We start from the raw sequence: 24,470 nt of genomic DNA, 5'->3' as shown, positions 1-24,470 counted from the left end.
AAAGGAAAACTCTGCCCTCTCCTATAGTTTAACTCAATCCTTAGTTTTCTTTTCTCCCTACACTGTGGTTCCAGTATTGTGTAGGTACAGAAACCTGCTTGTACTTTTTAAAACTTTCATTTAAAGCCCACCTACTTTTTTAAGATCCTATAAAGTAGAGAATAACAACACACACTGACTTTTAGATTGTTTATGAATTATATTATATATTATGCAGTTCATCTATTTATATTTTTGGTAGTTTAGACAAAAAAACAACAACAACATTTACATATAGGTTTTTCTTATTTTTTATTATGTATGAACTAATATTTTATTAATTATTGAATTATTAACAGCTATATATATATATAAATGAATGTTTTTAAAGTATTTAACATGACAGATTGTTGTTTTTTAAAATATGCACTTTAGCACTTTATTGATTTGTTTTATAAATTAACACTCACTGTGCCTTTAAGACAAAATGTATAAAAGGAAGTGATGTGTGGGGAAACACAGATTCTGAAAAAGTTCCATTTGAGGAACAAAAGCACTCAATTTTTTTTTTTTAATAAATGACACGTTTTAAATGGTTGTGCATATTTCTAGCATTTTGTTTTAGTATCAGACTTCAATGTAAGTCTTTATTTGGATGGTTTACTTTTTATCTACCACCCAGGTCTTCCTTTGTGGTTGGCACTGTTCTGTTTGTGGTTACTAGTATTCCCTTAATCCCCTTCAAAGCTGAGGGATTTCAGACTATGTGTATTTAACTCATAGGTTCTTAAAAAGTAACCCTTTGTTTAAATCCTACATAGTCTAATGTAGCCGCCTAGCTGAGGTTCTATTGCTGTTCTTGAGATATCTGTCAATAAAGCACCACATGGAAGGTGCAATGTTCCCATTGCCAAGAAAAAAATATTTATAAACAAGGTATATTTTTAAGTCTTCTTTATTGCCATGGAAATGAAAAAAAAAAGAGAGACAGTCAGAATCTGTCTGTGATAACATTATCAGAAGAATATGAAAGGTTTCCAGGTATTTTTCTGTGAGTATCCAATTTCTTCGGCTTAAGAAAACTATACATTATTCACACAAAAATTCAAGTTTGGCCAGGGAATTATCTCCATGAAGTGCTGAGTATAAATTGTATTGATATAAACATTTTATTTGAATATTTCCTCTGTTGAATCAATTGGGAATAAAGACATGAGCCATTGGTTCTCATTGCTAGAGTTTGCTGAATAATTCCTTCTCAACAGTAAAGATACAGTACTGCTGTGGCAAACAAATTTAGTTGTTATATATTTATAAAAATTGAGAAAATTTTACATTAAGCTCTTATGAGCAACCAAAATAACAGGCTTGGAAATTATGGAGGATGTCTCCTCTTAATAGATTTTTATCCATATTTTAGTGGTGTTTGGTTCATCCGGAATACTGAGATTATACCTCTCAGTTGTCCAGATTTTTACCACATAGTTTTGATTTATTTCTTATAAAATGTGTTGGCATATACTTTAGGGCAGAGGTTACTAAATAATAACAGACAGGTTTCAGACCTCACATCCTTCAGAAAATGCATGCTAACTCAAAACCTGTTATTGTAACAGCTTTTGAAGTTTATAAGTGCTGTAATTAAAATTTGTCCCACATTTTGGGTCTTTGCCCCCCCCACACACACATTTTTTGGCTTTGTTCAGAATTTTTGAGTTAAGAATTTAAGAGGTAAGAGTGTGGGATGGAAATTATGTAATGCAATACCATGTTATTTAAGAATATATTCCCATAATCATCTTCATTATTCAACAAAGGTTCTGGAATAATCAGTAATATCCAAACTATTAAATTATGCCAAGGATGCTGCAAATAGATGTTACCAAAACTGAATTACAGAAGTTTTTGGTACATCAGAATAAATCCACTTTTCAAATGTATCAAATTCAGATATAGTTCATAATCATCCTTGTACCTGTTGTGAAACTGTTTAAGTTTAATATATCATGTCAGTCTGTAAAGTTATTGTTTCTATCATGTGATTTAATTATTATATCATGCAACATAAGAGATTGTTGCTGTTTCTTAGAAACTAACTGCAAAAGTAACACTTGATCTTGGCTATTGAGGACGTGCCAGTTGCATCTCCATACTATCAGAGCACTACATATGGCATTACTGACACCTTCAGAAGTATGACCATGCGTCTACACCTAATCCCTTACAATTCAGCTTTCACAAAATGTCATGTACCTTAGTTTGAAACAGTAAGCAACAAAACTGCATTAATGCATGACATTTATTTCTCTTTACATTCAGAATTACACATTTGCAATACAGTAAACTTGTTATTAGCCTTGTATTAAATAGCTCCCAAGGAGCTTTAGCAATCAGTAATTCTCTACTATGCAGTTTGTTAAAATTATGTTCACAAAGGCAAACTTTCAAATCAATGCATTTTTCTCAGCCATTTCTTAAAGTATATATCAAACTAACATCATACACAACTCTTGAACTTCTGAGTAAATATTTTAAATTATTAAGTAATCAAATAAGTGTTCCTTTGGTTACTGGCTTTGTTTTACTTGTGGATTATTCGACCGGAAGGACACACATGGCAGGAGCAGATATGGAATCATTAGATTTGGAATATCAGCCTGAATCACCAATATTAAGATCTTTTAAGGAGCGTACAAAAAGGACTATTCATAAGGGTTATAATCTGCTAATGAATATTGATTTAACCGAAGCAGAGACAGCAAGACCAGAACTAGATAAGAATGGTGAGCTATTTGATAAGATGTTTTGTGAATTAGAGAATGATTTATATAAACTGAAATAGATTCACTAGCAGCAGCTTCACTTAGAAGCCTGTTTACATTTTAAATTTGTGCCAAGAGGATTGAGAATAATGCGAATGCCTACATATGGAAATGTTTTTCCTGAACTGTTAGCCCATTGGAAGAGGATTAACATAGAAACTAGCTTCAAGTACATGCATTTGATTGATTATTTTGCCATAATAAATTTTTATTGATATATATTTTCAAAATACAATAAAATCACACACATAATTCACTACTATTACTATCAAAACTATATACAATATCTACATGAAATGCTTCCATATAAAAATCATTATTCCAAAAAAAAAAAAAAAAAAAAAGACACCAGGGAAGAAAAACAAAGCCGAAACATTTGTAGAAGTACTTTGCGTCCACACATATCATACATGTTTTCAAAACATTGTTTTCTCCACATATACATCCAAACTTTAATATATTCCTAATAACAGTATTATGCTAATATAATGTTAAAAACCTTTTCCCATATTTTCGGATTATTAATATTTTTGTTACTTTGCTTCAGGAGTAATTTATGTGCTAATATATGCTTTATAGCCACAAGCTTGAAATTATCCCATGATGTCTTGTCTGGTTCTAACCAATTTGTAGCTATATATAACTTCATCAGTAAAAAAATATTCATACATATTATAGTTTGTGACCTAGAGAGCTCTCTTGGAGGAACATGTAGAATCATAAATTCCCATGATAACGTTGAACTTTGATAACCCATCTTTTGTAGTTGTGTTCTAAGAGAGTTCCAAAGTTTATATATACACTTGCAGCTCCAGAACATATGAAGAAGATCCACCGTTTGATTTGTGAAATATGGACAAGTTGGAGCATTCCTAGGATTAAATTTATGTAACCTCAGATGAGTATAATAAGCATTATTCCAAATCATCAACTGCGTATACATCAACTTTTGAAAAGAGACCGATTTTATTGTTAAATCAATTGCTTTTAATACTTGATTATCTGCTACTGTCATTTTGTTTACCCAATACCCTGACAACAGAATTTTATCCTGGAATTTTAAATCTTTAATTAATTTATTTGTTGTTGTTATAAATTTGACCTCCTGTTGGAGAGCCTGCCACAATTCAGAGCATTTATCCACAATTCCGACTACCGGTTTAAAGTTTTCAAAATAACTCAGAGCAAGTTCTCTGATTTGTCTCATGACAACCACATAACTCTTAGGAAGATTCAATTCCTGCCTAACTTGCGAAACCGATAAATGAAATTTATTAAAAACATCAATCAGAGTCAGATTAACTATTAATGGGAATTTACTAAGATCAATCAACTGATTATTTAGTTTAAAATTGGGATTCCTATGGAAAGGCTGAAAAACCATCATATATTGCAACAAGTCTACTGATTGGAATAAATTTTGCAAAGATGACACATATGTTTTTAAGTGGTCCATAATCCCATACTTTATCAAACTACTTTTATCCAAAAAGGGTAAAGCTTTAGGATTTATGTTCCGATCTAGAATATGCTTGTAATTCAAGAGCACCCAAGTTGGTATCCACTTTGTATTAATTACCTCGTAATTAGCAATTCTTAAACACCTGTTGGCATTCACAATTAAATAATATACTTCAAAATTCGGTAACTCAAGTCCTCCTCTACTCTTGAGGTCATTAATTTCTCATACGATATTCTAGTTTTCTTAGGCTCCCAAATAAATTTAGCTAGATCTTTATGAATTTGTTTAAAAACTGTCTTTGTAATTGATACTTGAGCAGACCTAAAGATATACAACATTCGTGGTAATATATTCATTTTCACTATTGATACTTTTGCCAATACCGGTAGTCTTAAATTCCTCCATCTGCCACAATCAGCTACTATTAGTTCCCATACTCATTTAATATTATTACTATAAAAGTCCTTATTATCCGTAGAGAAGCTAATACCCAAATATTTGATATTTTCTTTACATGATATCTTCCCCACCAGGGACATTAATGAAAAAGGTTTAGGGGTTCTTAACAGGAAAATACTAGTTTTCTCCAAATTAATTTTGTAATTAGAGACTTCTGAAAATTCGTTTATAACATTTAATACTTTTTCACTATCAGAAATTGGGGTTGTACAATAAATAATAAGATCATCAGCAAATGCCGACATTACTAATTTATTCCTATAAAGTATTGGTGCATTATGATACAAATTTTGCTTAATATATAAAAATAGAGGTTCTAAATAAAGGTTAAACAATAAAGGGGACAAAGGGCAACCCTGCCGTGTACCATTTTTAATCTGTATTCTTTTAGAATAACTCCTATTAATATATAACGTAGTATATAGATTACTATATAATATTTGTAGTATCTGAATAAATTCCTGTGGCATATTGAAATAAGGCAACACATCAAACAAAAAGTGTATATCCACTCTATCAAATGCTTTCTGAGCATCTATTATAAGGGCATAAATATTAGAGTTGTTTTGTTTAGCATACATCATCATATTATGTAGTGTAAGTTTGTTATCACTAGTTTGTCTAGTTGCCATAAATCCAGCCTGTTCCTTAGAAATTAAATGGATGATAATCTTTTTTACTCTACATGCTATAATGGTAGTTAGAATTTTCATATCCACATTTATTAATGCTATTGGCCTGTAATTATCCGGGCTTTGGGGGTCTGAATTAGCTTTATGTATAAAGATTGTTTTTGACGCATTAAGATGGGGGTCACTAATTTTATTTCTGATTATGTAGTTAAATACATGGGACAATATTTTACCAAAACTATCAGCAAACTCTTTATAAAATTCAACTGTCAAACCATCAGGACCTGGTGACTTATGTAATTTCATATGTTGAATTACATATACTATTTCCTCTGAAGATATAGGTTTAATCAGATCACCTTGCAGACTCTCTTCTAATTTTGGAAAATTTATTTTTTGCAAGAATCTTTTATTCTGTTTATGTATAGACCTATCAATTTGACCCTCATAAACCTTGGTATAGATTTTTTCGAAAATATCAATAATATCCTCAGTTTTAGAATACACTGTGTCATTGCATTGTATTTCCGAAATATGTACAGTTGTTTTCGATTGATTTATAATCCTTGCCAATGCTTTTGATGGTATTTGAACATTATTGGCATATTTCACTAAACACCTATGTTCCTGAAGTGTTACTCTACTATTATGCAGCAAGAAGAGATCCCTTTGACATTTCAACATTTCCTTCTCTGTTTGAGCATTAAAATTCTGAATCAGTTCTTCCTCGAGTAGCTTCACTTTTGTTTCTAGTTTTTGAATATCAATGTTTTGCCTCTTCTTATAATATGAGGCTTTTTGCAAAAGAAATCCTCTAATTTGAGATTTAGCTGCTGCCCATTCAATATCAGGAGTATGTTCCTGAAGCTTCATCCTATCTGTTATATCCTTTTTATTTAACAGATTTGGATTAAGTGACCAATTGTAACCTCTATGCATTCTTGTATCTTTTAAATCCTTAGAAAACCTTAACGAAATTTTTGAGTGATCCGATAGATATCGAGTATGTATAACCACTACTGGTTCCAAATTAATTAATACTTTGGATATCAAGAAAAAATCTATCCTAGACCACATTTTGTGGCATGGTGAATAGAAGGTATACTTAATTGCATTATTAATATTATGTGCATAACAAAAGGGGTCATATAATTGAAAATCTTCCTTGAAGTCATTTAATGCTATCCCGGCCTGCTTATTAAATGCTCTTTGTGGACAAGACCTATCCAACTTTGGATTTTGATAGGTATTCCAATCCCCACCCACAATAAAATAATAACCATCATACTGTGTTAAGACTGGATATAATGATGTTATGAAACTTTGTTGGTCATTGCATGGTGCATATATATTCAAAAGTAAAAGAGGTTTATCAAACGCATTATCCGATAAAATAACATAACACCATCGCCCATTTTGATCCACTTTAGAGTCTAAAATCTTGTCTTTGTATTGAGTTTTAATAATAATAGCTACTCCAGCACTGTTTGTCTTACCTTCTGATGCCACTACCGCTCTAATCCAGTTCTTTTTCCTAATATCATCCCACTGATCATTTAACAAGTGTGTTTCTTGTAAAAATGCAAACAGTGCTTTGTCCTGTAGCAGTATGTTTAGTAACAGCTTCCTCTTCTTCAAGTTCTGGAGCCCTTTAACGTTCCATGAGTCTAATTCCCACATTGACAGCTCTAATTATCCAATAATAGTATAAAAGGGAAATTATCCAATGGATATGTATTAACTGCATACTAAACATAATCTGGAAGCATTTCCTACATCCAGTCAGTGCCTACCCACTTTACCCCTGGACCAGGACTTATATAGGTCTGATATATGAAAAAACATGAACAAGGTTAAAAACACAAACATATTTAAAAGCTTCATGTAATAAAACTTAAAACATTTCCTAAACTTACAACCTATATATTCTAACTTAACTACTACAAAGTCTAAACTAAACATTCCCTAACAAACACTGCTATTGCTCTACAGCTTATGTTCCAACTATTAATTAAGCAAATCTGTATTGTAAGTTAGTATTACCATTTAAAGAAAAAATTTTAATATATTAACTAGCTACTTATACTTACCCCAAATACCTCTTTTGTTACAATCATTATTTATATAGCACTTTTATTGAGAGAGAGAAAGAAAGAAAAAAAAGAAAAAAGAAAACAGAAAAAAAAACAGGCAGAAAAATATAAATGCATCCCACATTATAATTCTGTACCATACACAGTGCCTGCAACTAACAATTATCAAAGTTGCAATTGCATGCTTTAGTTCCTAACTATACTGACATTAGTTGTCTGATTAACACCACCCAATAGCCAGTATTTACCTATTTATATTCATATATATAGTGCTATACCTTGCACCCACTGCAGATATTGTAAAAATATAATTTGGTTCAAAACTATAAGCATAAGGAAAAAGAAACAGGAAAAACAGATGTTATTATATGCTTTACGTACATATTCTAATGTTATTTACTTGTTAAAAAAAACATTAACACAATATGTCAGTTCTTTTCAGCTTCTCAAACCAGGAAACCATCAGTAATACTCGCGACGGGGGACCGCTTTCGCAGCCGGACCACAGGAAGTGTTACATCGAAATCCACACTCTCAGCTGCATTCAAGGGATTTCCTGTTTACCACTCGACGAAAAAAGTTCGTAGAGGTCATAAAAGTTCGGAAAACGGCCAGCAGACCCTCGGATTATCACAAACAAACAGTTTTATTGCTTTTACAGAGGCCTAAACGACTTAAGCAGGGAACAAAGGATTACCTAAGCCTCGAAGTATAGTAGATACTGGATCTGACCTCAGGAGCATGCCAGTCTCAACGGAAGTTTCTTTCAGCCCTCTGATGCAGGTAAAACTTTAAAAACCTTCAGAAACACTCCCTTTGCCTCACTTTTAGTAGAAACAGAGTATTTAATCCCATCCACCATAAATGTAACCACATTAGGATATTTCATCTGGAATCTAATTTGCTTGTCAATCAGAAATTTACAGTATGCAGATAAAGACTGCCTAGCTTGCCTTACTTGTAGTGGTAAATCCTGAGCCAGAGATATTTTATTATTTTTCCACATAACAAAGCCACCATTCTTTTTTGCAGTAAAAAGAATTTTGCTAACATCTTGAAAGTTCAATATCTTAGCATATACAGGTCTAGGCATATTAGAAGCTTGTACCACTCTCAGTGCTCTGTGTGCCCTTTCGATAACAATTTGTTTCACTCCATCAGCATCATTTAACAAAACTTCAAGTATTTGTGTTATAGTTGGTATTAGCTCTGCATACTGAATGTTTTCAGGGATCCCTCTAATAATAATATTATTTCTCCTAGACCTCGCTTCTAAATCAGTAAGTTTGCTTTGCATGGCTTGTAACTCCACATCATGTACCTTTGTTTTCTTCTCCAGCAAGACTATTTTGTCCTCGGTTTCTGAAATTCTAGCCTCTGTTTTGTCCATTCTCTGCAGCAACTGATTACATGAAACTCCAAAAGTTTGTATTTGAGTAGTCAGGTCCTTTAAAGCTTCTTGTATAGGCAATAAAGCATGTTTGATATCGTCCATGTTCAGTGGCTGATCAGTTTTAGATCTAGTCTCTGGTTTCTGTTGTTCCTGCTGTCTAGTGATTCCCATCCTTTACTGGTGACTGTAATTCCGACAGCTTTGTTTTGGTAGTAGTTGTTTCCATGCTTTTTCCTTCTTGTGACATTTTCCTTTCCCCAAGCTGACAGGTAAAATGAAGAATGCAGACAGTCCTTTGTTTATTTCTCTCTTCAGAGCTAGCTAATCACTTGGAATCCTGATAGATAAAGACTTTTTTTTTCACTTTTTTTTCCTGGTTATAGATTAATTAAGTGTAGATGCATCTTTTTTGACTTTAATTTAATGTTCAAACCTCTTGGTATCGACTCAGGTTTATTGAGGAGCTGCAGGTCAGCAGTGTTTACAGAATGGCAGCCATCTTTGAATTCACCTGATTGATTATTTTGACCCTGAGGAAAATAAGTTAATAGAAGGAATTGAAAAAAGGCAATTGGAAATTGAGAAGAAATAATCTAGTGATGTGTATATTATGGAGCTAGATAACTTATTTCATCAGCTGTCGCTATATGAGACTAAATTACAACAGCTAAAAACACAGAAATTGCAAAGAGACTATCAGGATTTTTGTATGGTCTAAAACAAGAGTGAATAAAAGGAAGGACCATGAAACAGAAGCTGACTCGGTGCAGGATGGTCTAACTACACAGCAATTGCCAGTTAATAGTGTAACACCCGGCACACATAAGGAAAAGGATGTTAGCACAGAGTGGATCTAGTGCTAGTGTACAAACAAAGCCAGCCACGGTATGTGAGCAATGAGAAGCTACAGCAGCTATAATTGATAATAGAACTAATGCTCTTATGCTTGGATCAAGACCAAAAGTAAAACCAGTTATTGGACTTGGTTTTCCCACACTTCCAGTTCCTATGAAATCCAAGAACTTGACACAAAGGGACAGATCGGTCAGCAGGGGAAGAAAACAAAGAAAACTGACATCTTGAATAATGATGTTGAACCTAATTTAGTGCTGAACATTTCTGATTTGAGGTTGAGTGACATGCAAATGAGAGTACTTAATAAGGGGTTAACTTATATTCCTGCTCAACCCCTCCCAAGTTAGACGAAGTTTTGATAGACTTGAGAATGTTTGGACGTAATGTTGCCTTAAAGAGAACATTTAGTAATGATAATAAAGAAGGGGCTGGATACTTAAAGAAGCCAAGTGCTTTTGTACCACCCATGCACTCTGCTATAGACACTTTTCTAACAACTTGTGAGATGGAAGTAGCTGAGTTGATGCATTTGAAGAGACGTTATGATTTTTATAATTTTTCATTGGAAGAGAATAAGGCTCTGAAGGAATTAGTGAACCATCCTAATATAGTAATAAGACCGGCTGATAAAGGAGGGGTTCTTATGTTGATAAATTGTGACTTTTATTTGAATAAAATGTATAAAATATTATAAGAACAAACTACTTATTGTCGAGTAAAAGCTACACAAATGAAATGTATAATTAAGAGGTGCAGACAAGGTTATACGAAATGTATGGACTCATTACAGAGGATGTATATGAGTTTGTTAAATCGGAAAGCCCAGTTATCCCTGTAATTAAAGGGCAACCAAAGGTGCACAAGAATAGGAATGACTCGCCATTTAGACCCATTGTGTCAGGATGAGGATGGGTCACTGAATATTTGCCAATATGGGTAGAAAATAAATTAAAACAAGCATTGGTTCATGCACCTGCTGTTTTAAAGGATAAAGCTCATTTTTTGAAATCTTTAGCTGAATATATAAGCACAATAAATTATGAACAAAGGCTGTTGTTTGTAACCTTAGATGTGAACAATTTGTTTACTGTGATTCCCAACAAATATGTTATCATCATCTTCTTTCGGCTGTTCCCGTTAGGGGTCACCACAGCGGATCGCCTGTTTCCATTTCTTCCTGTCCTCTGCATCTTGCTCTGTCACACCAACCACCTGCACGTCCTCTCTCACCACATCCGTAAACCTTATCTTTGTCCTTCCTCTTTTCCTGTTACCTGGTAGCTTCATCCTTAACATCTTTTTCCCAATATATTCAGCATCCCTCCTCAGCACATGTCCAAACCAATGTAATCTTGCCTCTCTGGCTTTGTTTCCAAACCTTCCAAATTTGGGCTGACCCTCTAATATATTCCTAATCCTGTCCACCCTCGTCACACCCAGTGCAAATCTTAACATCTTTAACTCTGCCACATCCAGCTCAAACTCCTGCATTTTTGTCAATGCCACTGTGTCCAACCCATATAACATAGCTGGTCTCACTACCCTCTTGTAGACCTTCTCTTTCACTCTTACAGGTACTCGTCTGTCACAAATCACTCCTGACAATCTTCTCCACCCACTCCATCCTGCCTGTACTCTTCTTCACCTCTCTTCCACATTCACCGTTACTCTGAACTATTGACCCCAAGTATTTAAACTCATCCACTTTCGCCACCTCTACTCCTTGCATCCTCACCATTCCTCTATCCTCCCTCTCATTCACACACACATATATTTTGTCTTAGTCCTGCTGACCTTCATTCCTCTTTTCTCTAGAGCATATCTCCATCTCTCCAGGGTCTCCTCCACCTGTTCCCTACTTTCACTACAGATCACAATGTCATCTGCAAACATCATAGTCCACGGGGACTCTTGTCTGATCTCGTCTGTCAACCTGTCCATCACCATTGCAAATAAGAAAGGGCACAGAGCTGATCCTTGATGTAACCCCACCTCCACCTTAAATGCATCCGTCACTCCCACCGCAGACCTCACCGCTGTCACACTACTGTCGTACATATCCTGTACCACTCTTACATACTTCTCTGACACTCCTGACTTCCTCATACAATACCTCAACTCCTCTCTAGGCACCCTGTCATATGCTTTTTCTAAGTCTACAAAAACACAATGCAACTCCTTCTGACATTCTCTGTACTTCTCCATCAACACTCTCAGAGCAAACATCACATCTGTAGTGCTCTTTCCCAGAATGAAACCATACTACTGATCACTAATCATCACGTCCCTTCTTAACCTAGCTTCCACTACTCTTTCCCATAACTTCATGCTGTGACTGATCAATTTAATCCCTCTGTAGTTACTACAGCTCTGCACATCACCCTTATTCTTAAAAATCGGTACCAGAACACTTTTTCTCCATTCCTTGGGCATCCTCTCACTTTACAAGATTTCATTAAACAATCTGGTTAAAAACTGCATTGCCATTTCACCTAAACACCTCCATGCTTCCACAGGTATGTCATCTGGGCCAACAGCCTTTCCATTCATCATTCTCTACATAGCTATCCTTACTTCCTCCTTGCTAATCCATTGTACTTCATGATTCACTATCCCTACATCATTCAACCTTCTCTCCCTCTCATTCTCTTCATTCATCAACCCCTCAAAGTACTCTTTCCATCTCCTCAACACACTCACCTTGCTTGTGAGTACATTTCCTTCATTATCCTTTATCACCTTTACCTGCTGCACATCTTTCCTAGCTCGGGTCCCTCTGTCTAGCCAATCGGTACAGGTCCTTTTCTCCCTCCTTAGTGTCCAACCTTTCATACAACTCTTCATATGCCTTGTCCTTAGCCTTCACCACCTCTCTCTTTGCCATGCACCTCATCTCCTTATACTCCTGTCTACTTTCTTCATCTCTCTGACAATCCCACTTCTTCTTTGCCAACCTCTTTGCCTGTATACTTTCCTGTACTTCCTCATTCCACCACCATGTCTCCTTGTCGTCCATCCTCTGTCCAGATGTGATACCAAGCACCTTTCTAGCCATCTCCCTTACTAGCTCTGCTGTAGTTACCCAGCTATTTGGTAACTCTTCACTGCCACCCAGTGCCTGTCTTAACTCATCCCTGAACTCCACCTCACAATTACCCTTTTTCACTTTCCACCATTTGATCCTTGGTGCTACCCTCACACTCCTCCTCCTCTTCTTAATCACCAACATCCACCTACAAACCACCATCCTATGCTGCCTAACTGCACTTTCTCCGGTCACCACTTTACAGTCTCCAATCTCCTTCAAGCTGGCCCTCCTACATAAGATAAAATCCACCTGTGTGCATCTTCCTCCACTCTTGTATGTCACCCTCTTGTTAAAATACGTATTCAACACAGCCATGTCCATCCTTTTCACAAAATCCACTACCATCTGACCTTCTGCATTCCTTTGTTTAACACCATACCTACCCATCACTTCCTCATCCCCTCTGTTCCCTTCACCAACATGCCCATTGAAATCTGCTCCAATCACCAGTCTCTCACCCTTGGGTACAGTCATCACCACTTCATCCAATTCACTCCAAATTTTTTCTTTCTCATCCATTGCACACCCAAGTTGTGGAGCATATGCACTAACAACATTCATCATTACACCATCAATTTCCAGCTTCATAAACATCACTCTATCTGACACTCTTTTCACCTCCAAAACACTCTTAGCATACTGTTCCTTCAGAATAACTCCTATGCCATTTCTCCTCCCATCCACATCATGATAAAACAATTTGAACCCACCTCCGATACAGCTAGCCTTACTCCCCTTCCATCTGGTCTCTTGCACACACAATATACCAGCCTTCCTTCTGTCCATCATATCAGCTAGCTCTCTCCCTATACCAGTCATACTGCCAACATTCAAAGTTCCAACCCTCACTACCACAGTCCTAGCCTTTCTCCTCTCTTCCTGCCTTCAGCCATGCCTTCTGCCTCTTCTCCTCCTTTGGCCAACAGTAGCCCAATTTCCACTAGCACCCTGTTGGCTAACAGTACTGGTGGTGGTTGTTGTTAACCCGGGCCTTTATCGATCCGGTATGGAAATATTTATTGGTGTCTGCATGAAATGATTTGGTGACGTTTTACACCGGATGCCCTTCCTGACGCAACCCTCCCCATTTATCCGGGCTTGGGACCGGCACAAAGAAATGCACTGGCTTGTGCATCCCCAGTGGCTGGGTTCTTATAATGGCAATAAAAGATTTCCTAAACAGACACGGTCGGTCCGATGAAAGAATTATTTGGCAGATAAGCACATTTTTAAGATTAATATTAAAAAATGTTTTCTTATTTTATGGGCAACATTACTGGCAATGGTGGGGTGTTTTTATGAGCACTGCATGTGCAACACCTATGCCAACTTGGTGTTGATTAACTGGGAAGAGGGAGTTATCTTTTCATTAAATAATGAGTGGAGTACTTTGCTATGATATCAGAGATTTGTGGATGATGCATTTATTTTATGGTTGGGTGACATGGAACAATTACAATCCTCTGTACAATGTCTAGAACAAAGTACCAACTTCTTGACTTTTACAATGAAAGCATCCTATGATGAGATAGACTTTTTGGATGTAAATGTTTATAAGGATATATCTGGAAACTATCAGACTAGAATTTATAGAAAGGAATGTTAGAGAAATCCTTTGCTAAAAAGGGACAGCATGCATCCATCGCATGTTTATCCGAATGTTATAAAAGGACAGAGGATGAGAGTATCCAGACTTTGTACTAGTGATGATGTATATGAGCAACAAATAAATGAGTTAAGTACTCATTTCCTAGCATGGGGCGATAAGTCAGAGGAAGTAAATAAAGGAATGAAAGATGTTTAAGAACTCGAGCAACAAGAGCTAAACCATGGCTTAGGAGTAAACTAAGGAATGATGGACTATCCTGCCTGGACCCAACTACAACACCTGTACATAAAAGATAATTGAATTGCTTAAGAGTAACACTACCTTATAATAACAATACTAAGAAGATATGTCAAGTAATTAGAAAGAATTAGAATATTCTTAAGACTGATGATCAGATAAGAAGTATTGTAGGAGAGACACCACAGTTCAGCTATAAGAACGGACTGAACCTGAAAATAATTTTGTGTAAGGATATATATCCATGTAATGAAAAGGACAAAATAAAGAGCTTAACCAGGAGAGGCACCTTTCCTTGTATGCAGTGTAGGGGGTGTCAGTATATAGGTTCTTCAAATATCTTTCGACACCCCAGTACTAAAGTGGAGTATAAACAGAACCTGTATGCTAATCGTAGAACTAGGAACATTGCTTATTTTGCTAAGTGTTTAAAATGTGACTTATTCTATGTGGGCAAGACCAATCAGATGTTTAAAGAAAGGCTCTTGCAAAATATGAGAGATGTTCTGAATACTGACAAACACAATGCGCTCGCTCAACATATTGAACTGCATCCTAATCAATTTTTTTTTTAATTTATGGTATTATTTATACAGCTAATGAGTAAAAGAGGTGAAGATCTTCACCATGAAACTGAATTTAGTGAACTTAAGTGGATAGCCGATCTACAAGCAGATCAGCTACCAGAATTAAATGGTGCTTTACCTTTAATGCCAGCCTTATGAAGGCAAAGCCCATCTTTCAGTTGTGATTGGCTGAGTCTTTTTATTTAACTTAATGAATGAACCTAGTAAATGGAGATGATGAAGAGCATTTGCTTGAAAGTGCTTATCCGTAGTAGTCTTTTTGTGCTTTTAAAATAACGTTTTAAAGTTTTAAGCCGTGGTGGCTCGAGTGGGTTTCTTCCTAACTATTTTCTTCATTTACCATTACAGGTCCTTAGTGTTGCTTTGGTTTATTGTTTCTATCATCTGATTTAACTATTCTATCGTGCAATATAAGAGATTGTTGCTGTTTCTTAGAAACTAAATGCAAAAGTAGCACATGAGCCTGGGTACTGAGGATGTGCCAGTTGCATCTCCATACTATCAGAGCACTACATATGGCATTACTGACACCTTCAGAAGTATGACCATGCGTCTACACCTAATCCCTTACAATTCAGCTTTCACAAAATGTCATCTACCTTAGTTTTAAACTGTAAGCAACAAAACTGCATTAATGCATGACATTTATTTCTCTTACATTGAGAACTACACATTTGTAATGAAGTAAACTTTTTATTAGCCTCTTATTAAATAGCTCCCAAGGAGCTTTAGAAATCAGTAATTCATTACCATGCAGTGTTGTTAAAATTATGTTCATAAAGGCAAACTTTCAAATCAATGCATTTTTCTCAGCAATTTCTTAAAGTATATATCAAACTAACATCATACACAGCTCTTTCTGAGTAAATATTTTAAATTATTAAGTAATCAATTTCAACTTTTGTTGCAAAGCTACACGTGTAGAGTTCTTTCTGACATTATAGACCTTTATACTTCTGCCAGCTTTTTAAAGAAATAGCAAATGAAATATCAGGTTATTTCTGTGCATATATAATATTTAAAATAAGCAGGTTTCTTAATTATCCTTTAAGATCTCCTGGGCAGCAAGAATGTTTCCCAACAGTAGAGTATGCAGTTTCACTTGTTATATGTGGTATATTGTCACGGGTCTACTTCTGTTTGTCAAAAACACACTTTTTCGACGTACAGAAAATCGAACCCACTTAAGTGAAAGTGCACTACATCGACAGTGCATTTTCGCATAAGCCAATTTACTGAAGCACATTACAGTGGGGATAAGGAAATATATTCTTTTCCCCACTATAGTGCGATCTTGAAGTTAGTATATTTAAGTAGGGGCTGTGAGGGGGGCACAGTCCCCCTACATGGGGGGCGCAGGGGGGCTTGCCCCCCTGCAAAATAGTGTTTAAAGTAGTTTGTTTTGAGTCGGCTTTTGGAGAAGTGCACTTTCGATGTAGTGCACTTTCGCTTAAGTGGGTTTCTAAGTTTCTTGTTCGAGATTGTGAAATTTCGATCAAGTAACGTAGACCCATTGTCATAGCCTTCAAACTTATCTGAATGTTTCAAAAATAAACAATGTCCTGTTAAACAATATTTCTCAAATTTAATATCACTGGATGACATCTCCTTCCTTAAGAATATTAATATAAAACATTAAAGTGGATGTTATCATTTTAACATTTTTCTTTATTTAATGCCAGTTTTCTATAAATTAATTCATTACCTTTTTTATCCTTCTTCGACGTCCTACAGTCTTATGGAGCTGGATGAGCCAGCTACAGCTCTGTTTGAAACTGACCAAGAATCTTCTCTAGGTCGTGAATGTGGGTTTCTACCTACAACCCACCAACTGTCCTACCAGCTCTACCAACTCTAAAATGCAAACTTCTGACAGTACCACCAAATGAAATAATAGTACTCCCCAACAGCTAGCAACTGACAGAGGCCCCAGATAATGTTACCAGGCCACCCTACCATCACACTAGACAGGCAGTCATGCCATGAGCCAGGTGGAGAAGGCCAAGCCTGATGGGGGGTGGCAAAGCTGTGGTAGATGTTGCAGAAAATGCAAAGATAAACGGGTAAATATAAAATAGGAAACATTAAATCAAATATAAAAATGAAGGGAGGCAACAAAGAGAGGAAGAGAAAGGGGAGCAAAGAAAAGAAAGCATTAATTGTATTTATATGACATAAAACCCATTGTATTGTTATGCATGTGACAACCCTCCACTGCACCAGCAATCAAGCAGCCTCAATCCTCACCACTGGCACCTGTGGGGAACATTCACTTGGAGGATAACAGGTACACACACAGTATTTCCAGATGCAGCTCTCTGCATCAAGTACAATTTCCCTTAAGAGCACACAGAGACCATAGTCCACTGGTGCACAACATCTGGCCCGTGGGCCAAATCCAGCCCTCCACACAATGCCATCCGGCCCCCAGAAAGTAACCAAAAAATAAAAAAAGTGAAAAAATACTAAGCCTTACTCCAGTCATGCAAACTTTCCAGCACATGCTTACTTACCTAATTGACTGCAGTTGCGCACACTTCTAATTTTAGCTCCAGAAGTAACTATTCTTTCTTGTTTATAACTTATAGTCTGTAAACAGTAGTAACTTTCTGCAAGAGTTTGTAATAAGTCATGGCTGCAAGCCAGAATAAAGTTAAATGCAAAGTTGATGTAGAAAACAGGCAATTTCATGACTGCTGTCTTAAGTAAAAATGCCATTCACCTGTACGTATTGTTAACTCGTAACGACTTACTATGTTTTCAGGTGGCCCGCAGATGCATTAGGAATTCATGTAGTGGCCCTCCCCACAAAACGTTGTGCATAGTCAATCCAGGGCTGGTTTCTCACTCTTCTTCCAGATCCCCAATAAGACTGCCCACTGGCACAGCTACAGAGTTGAGATCTCAGCTGAGTGACCATGCCAAGACATTCAGCACCCTCTCTATCCAACCAGTGCTTCGTGTCCCTGCCCAAGTAGCTGACATAAACACTCTTTCAGGCTTGATTTACACACACACACACACACACACACACACACACACACACACACACACACACACACACACACACACATACACACACACCTAAGAAAGGCTGGCACAGGTTTACTAGCTATGCCACCTTCTGCCCAAACAATAAGGTGGTTTCCACTGCCATCAGCCACTCTTTATCATGTACTTTAGGGCCCTTAACAAAGAATGTCCAATCATATTGTGTAATGTTAATACTAATACAAATGGCAGTTTCACCAAGAGTAAGGCTATTAGGAGTGGCCCACATAGTGTCACCAAATAAATATGCAAGTACTCTCAAAACTTAAATATCTCTACACACATCAGCCACAACGAAAGGTTTAAATATATTTAATAATAAATAATCAAAGAACAAGATAATACTAAATATATATTCATAGTGACATCAGAGTTCAAAACCACAGGAAATATTTAAAATAACATTGCAGTACAGGCTCACACAAATAAAGAAAACATCTAAACTAAGCTTTACTATATTCCTGGTTGTATCAAACAGGGTTATACTGTTCCCTAGAAACTTGCTTCATTAGAGCAAGGCAGATGTGGTGAATGGTTTTCTTGTTGTTGTCAGGTCCAAGACAGAATGCAGAACACTCTGTCTCACTAAGAGGCTTCTCAGATTAATATCTAAAATATTACTCCTTGGATAGCTAGCTGAATGACATCATTTCTTGTCATATGACTTCTAGTTCCCAGGTAAAACCCCCATTGCTAAAGCTTTCAGTATTTAGAATCTACCTGTAAAAATATATAGACAAGGGTTTTGCACAGATCTTTGTCAGATGCTGGAAGTCATAAAACAATTGCATTCCTTCATGCTTCTAAAGAAGAAATTAGTTCACTCCAAAGACAATACAGAAACCTTCCCTTCCTAGTACAGACTTTGTGTCTCTAGCTGCATTGAAAATTTGAGAGATAGCCTCTTTATCGCATAGCCTATAAAGTAATTTAATTTCAGAGTTTTTTTTAACGTTTGCTGGACTGAGGTTAATCTCATGTATTCCAGTTTCCACTGCTAAAATATATACATTTAAACAGTTACAATAGTGCATGTACATTTCTGTTCAGTTCCAGTATGGCACACTATGGTTACACTTCAGACACAGCACTTTACAAATACCTTTTCAACGCACACATCTGTACAAGCAGTTTGATATACACATGACATACAGTTCTAATACATTTGTAACACAAGCATATTGTATAAATAATTTCAATATTCACCAATGACGTATAATTATTTACAAAATTCCATCTAGCTGTGCTGCTGAGATCTCCTTTTGTCACACTTTTTCCCCCCTTCAAGGACTCAAGCTAGTTTTTCAAGTGCTCCTTGAGAAATATTGCTTGAGAGGGATGAGTTTATCTGGGAATACCTTACCCCATTCCCTGTCTTGAGAGCCCGTCTGCACTGGAATTGCTAAACCTACTGTGGTGCTGCACTGTCATATCATATGCCTGCAACCCTAGGCTACACCATACTAACTTGGGATTTTGCTGGCTGGTTCCCTGTAGCCATAGATCCCCCTCAGACTCTTCCTTCCTTCTCCTGCAAACACAACACCAGGGCCTCTGTATCCTGGTAAGGTTTCATCATGTTAACACAGTACTGTTTGTGCCCCTGCCTAGGAGTTCTGCCATGTAGTTATCATCACTGCCTTCCTTATCACTTTGAATGGTCCCTCCAAAGCTGCCCACAGCTTATTGTATCTGACAGGAATGAGAATCATAACCTGCTGCCTCACAGCACAATCTCTAGCTCGAGCATTCCTCTCATACCAGATCTTTTTCTGCTGTTGGGCTCCTGCTAGTTTCACCTGGGCCAAGCCCATGTGTTCCCTGAGCCTTGTCCTGAGATTTAGGACATATGCTACAACAGACTCCTTGTGGGATTCACATTCACCCTCCCACTCACTGCTAATCACATCTAGGGTTCCCCTTACCCTATTCACATACAGCAGCTCAAAAGGTGAGAAACCTGTAAATGCTGGGGTACCTCTCTGTAAGCAAACAACAGATGGGGCAAATATTTATCCAACTCCCTCTTAAATTGGTCTGTAAATGCCTGAAGCACAGTATTTAGTGTAGAGTTTAACCTCTCCATAAGACCAGTAGTCTGGGGATGGTAGGTGGTGGTCTTTAGGTGCTTTACCCCACAGTGCTTCCACAGACAAGCCAGCAGGTCTGACATGAAATTGGCATTTCTGTTAGTCAGTATTTGTTTTGAGAAACTTACCCTGCTGAAAATCTCTAACAAAGCATTTTCCACCTTTTCTGCCTCAATGGAGGACAGGGCCACCACCTCAGAGTATCTGGTAGCATAATCTATTACCACTAGGATGTACTTCTTCCCTATGGAACTTGGGGTACTCAGAGACCCCACATTATCCATAGCTACCCTCTGAAATGGCTTCTCAATCACAGGCAAAGGCATAAAAGGAGCTTTCTCCTTGTCTCCTGTCTTGCCTACTTTTTGGCACTGCTTACAGGTCCTGCAGTACCCTGTTACATCCCTGGAAATCCCAGGCCAATAAAAGTTATGCATAATATGTCTCTTGGTATGCTTTATGCCCATATGACCAGCAAAGAGAATGTTATGGGTTATGGCTAGAAGTGCCAGACAGTAGGCCCTGGGCACTACCAACTACTGTATTACCTCACCCTCTAGACCTCCCTCAGGGGTCCACTGTCTATACAGTAACCCTTTGTCACATTATACAGATTTCCCTTTTCCTTGAAAATCAAGTACCTCCCTGGCTACCTCCCTCAAGCCTTGTAATGTAGGGTCTTAGAGATGAGCCTGTCTCAACTCTCTCTTTATAAACCTTCCCAGCTCCCCTTCCACAGGAAGTCTGACATCCACTGACAGCGGTGTCTCATGGTCAGCCTGAGTACTACTACTCAACTCTGACCTTGCAGTCATTCTGTCCAAGGGAAGATCAATACCCACCAGTAGCTGTGGCTCACCTTCAGTCTCATTGCTGCAGGGTAGCTCCCTATCCGAAGTAACCACCTCACCAGTCCTGGCTTCAAGTGTGCGGTCTACCTGGGTTTCCCCCAGGCTACCAGGCCCACATGCCTGTTTTCAAGCCTGACTATGTGTACCTGCATGCACACAAGGTACTGAATTATCAAAATCATTTCTTATCAGGACATCTGCAGGGATATCTTCAAACACACCTACTCACTTGCTTCCTTTTCCACCCTCCCAGTCAAGGTGAACCCTAGCCAAAGGTATTTGGAATGGGGCCTCTCCTAAATCTCTGACTGGAGTAGACTGCCCAAGCAAGTAGTGCTCCTCTTTTAACCATTGCAGGCTTCACAATGGTTAGGTCACAGGCTGTGTCTCTCTTAGCAGTGGTTGGTTTCCCATCTACTAAGATAGGATATAACCTTTTGTGGTAGTTTGGTACCCTTGTTGTTTCCAGATAACTTATCACTGGCATTCTGTCATTCCCACTTACTGACTCCCCTACTTTTTGTTCCCCACCATGCCTCCATGGACATCTATATGCTACATGGTCACACTGGTTACATTTAAAACATTTAACCCTTGATCCTGGCAGTCTACCTGAACTAGTGGCTTCCCCTGTTACTGGTGGACTCTGTTGGGGTGGTTTGGGCTGCCTACCATTGGTTCCCTTATACCCATGTGCAGCACTGGGTATCCTTTTCCTGTGCAGTGATACCCTGCTTGCTAGGTATAGGTCTTTCTTTTTCCTCAAATCAATTGATGGTGTTAAATTCTCTATCTGCCAACCACATTCTCATGTCCACATGCAAAGTACTAAGGGCTTGTTCCCTCACCAAAAGGTCTGCCAGCTATTCAAAAGTGGTGACCTGACACCGTCTCACCCACCTATAAAAATAAGTCCTTAACTCAGCAACATAATCATGCACACTTTCATCTGCCTTGCATCTCTCCTCACAAAACTTTTTTTCTATAAGCTTCAGGTGTTAACTTAAAACACTTTAATAAATATTTTTTAACTGTATTATAATTTAAGCAATCCATATCAGACAATTTAGAAACAGCAGTTACTGCTTTACCATGGAGTAAGGGGATCAGGAACTGTACCCGGAGCCCTTGGTCAGCATTATACCTTTTACATACTCTTTCAAATATACAAATAAAACTATCAAAATTATCACCCTCTGTTAATTGTGGAAGAAATTTACTGACCTTTATTGCTTCTGGGATTCAGTTATTCCCTTCCCCATTCCCTTCGTGACCCTGACGAAGAGTCAGCATTTTCTTTTCATGTTGCCTTTGCCTCTCATTTTCTTCAGCTTCTAGACATCTCAGTCTCTCTACTGATTCTAATGCCATCTGTTTATCATTTTCTTCATCTCCCAAAAGCCACAGTCAGTCTGCTAATTCTAGTTCCAACTGTTTGGCCTCCAGTTCAAGTCTCTTTAACTCCATTTGGATTTTTAAGTCCTCTGAGGCAAAGTTGAACTGTCCGTTTTCTGAAAGTTGTACATTCCCAAGGGCAGTCTGGCTATCTTCCTGGCTGCTGGTCTGTGATGCAGCTGTGGTTAGGCTGCCATCATTTCTGCTTTAGTCAGGTTGGCATGCCTCAGTCCTTTGGCTTGGCACATCTCAGCCAACTGGCTCCTTGTCAGCTTGCGATAATCTTCCACTGACATCCTTGCCTGCTCTCCCTGACTAACTAGGCTAACAAAAAATAAATAAAACTATTCTGCAATGAAACTTAAATCTCTACCATGTTGCTGCTTGAGAGTACAAACACCTTCTTTAGTGACCACTGTTTACAGGCTACAGGAGATCAATATCCACACCACTGAATCCCAATATGTGATGCGGTGATCCCACCGCTGCCAGTCAATTAATATGTGACAGCACACCACTGTCAATCAGTAATCAAGGAGCTTCAGTTCTCATCACTGGCAACAGTGGGGTACGTCCACTGGGAGGATAATACATACACACATAGTATTTCCAGATGCAGCTCTCTGCATCAAGTGCAATTTCCCTTAGGAGCACACAGAGACGACAGTCAGTCTGGGGCTGGTTTCTCACTCTTCTTCCAGATCCTGAGAAAGACTCCCTACTGGCCCAGCTATAGAGTTGAGATCTCAGTTGAGTGACCAAGCCAAGATGTCCAGCACCCTCTCTGTCCAACCAGTGCTTCGTGCCCCTGCCCAAGTTGCTGACATACACACTCTTTGAGGTTTGATTTGCAGACACACACACACACACACACACACCTGGGAATGGCTGGCACAGGTTTACTAGCTATGCCCCCTTCTGCCCAAAGTATAAGGTAGTTTCCACTGCCACCAGCCACTCTTTATCAGCTACTTTAGGGCCCTTAACAAAGGGTGTCCACTCTTACTGTGTAATATTAATACTAATACAAAGGATAATTTGACCAAGAAGAAGGCTGTTAGGAGTGGCCCACACAGTGTCACCAAATAAATATGCAAGTACTCTCAAAACTTAAATATCTCTACACACATCAGCCACAATGAAAGGTTTAAATATATTTAATAGTAAATAATAAAAGTACAAAACAATGCTGAATATATATTCACAGTGACATCAGAGTTTAATACCACAGGAAATATTTAAAATAACATTGCAGTACAGGCTCACACAAATAAAACAAAAACATCTAAACTAAGCTTACTTCATTAGAGCAAGGTAGATTTTGTGAATGTTTTTTCTTGTTGTTGTCAAGTCCAAGACAGAATGCAGAATGATCTATCTCATTAAGAGACTTCTCGAATTAATATCTAAAATATTACTGCTGGGATAGCTTGCTGAATAGCATCATTTTTTGTCATCTGACTTCTAGTTCCCAAGTAAAACCCCCATTGCTGAAGTTGGCAGCATTTAGCATCTACCTGTAAAAATATATAGAAAAGGGCTTTTGCTCAGATCTTTGGCAGATGCTGGAAACAACTGCATTCCTTCATGCTTCGAAAGTAGCAATCAGTTCACTCCAAAGACAATACAGAAAGCTTCCTAGTTCAGACTTTGTGTCTCTAGCTGCATTGAAAACTTGAAAGATAACCTCTTTATTGCATAACCTATACAGTAATTTAATTTCAGATATTTTTCTAAAGTTTGCTGGACTGAGGTTACTTTCCTGTATTTCAGTTTCCACTGTTAAAATATATACATTTAAACAGTTACAATAGTACATGTACATTTCTGTCCTGTTCCAGTATGGCACACTGTGGTTACATTTCAA

This window comes from Protopterus annectens, chromosome 6.part0 (genome assembly GCF_019279795.1).
Source record: "Protopterus annectens isolate FY-2018-M chromosome 6.part0, PAN1.0, whole genome shotgun sequence".
Taxonomy (NCBI): domain Eukaryota; kingdom Metazoa; phylum Chordata; order Ceratodontiformes; family Protopteridae; genus Protopterus; species Protopterus annectens.
Note: the sequence above shows the minus strand (reverse complement) of the source record.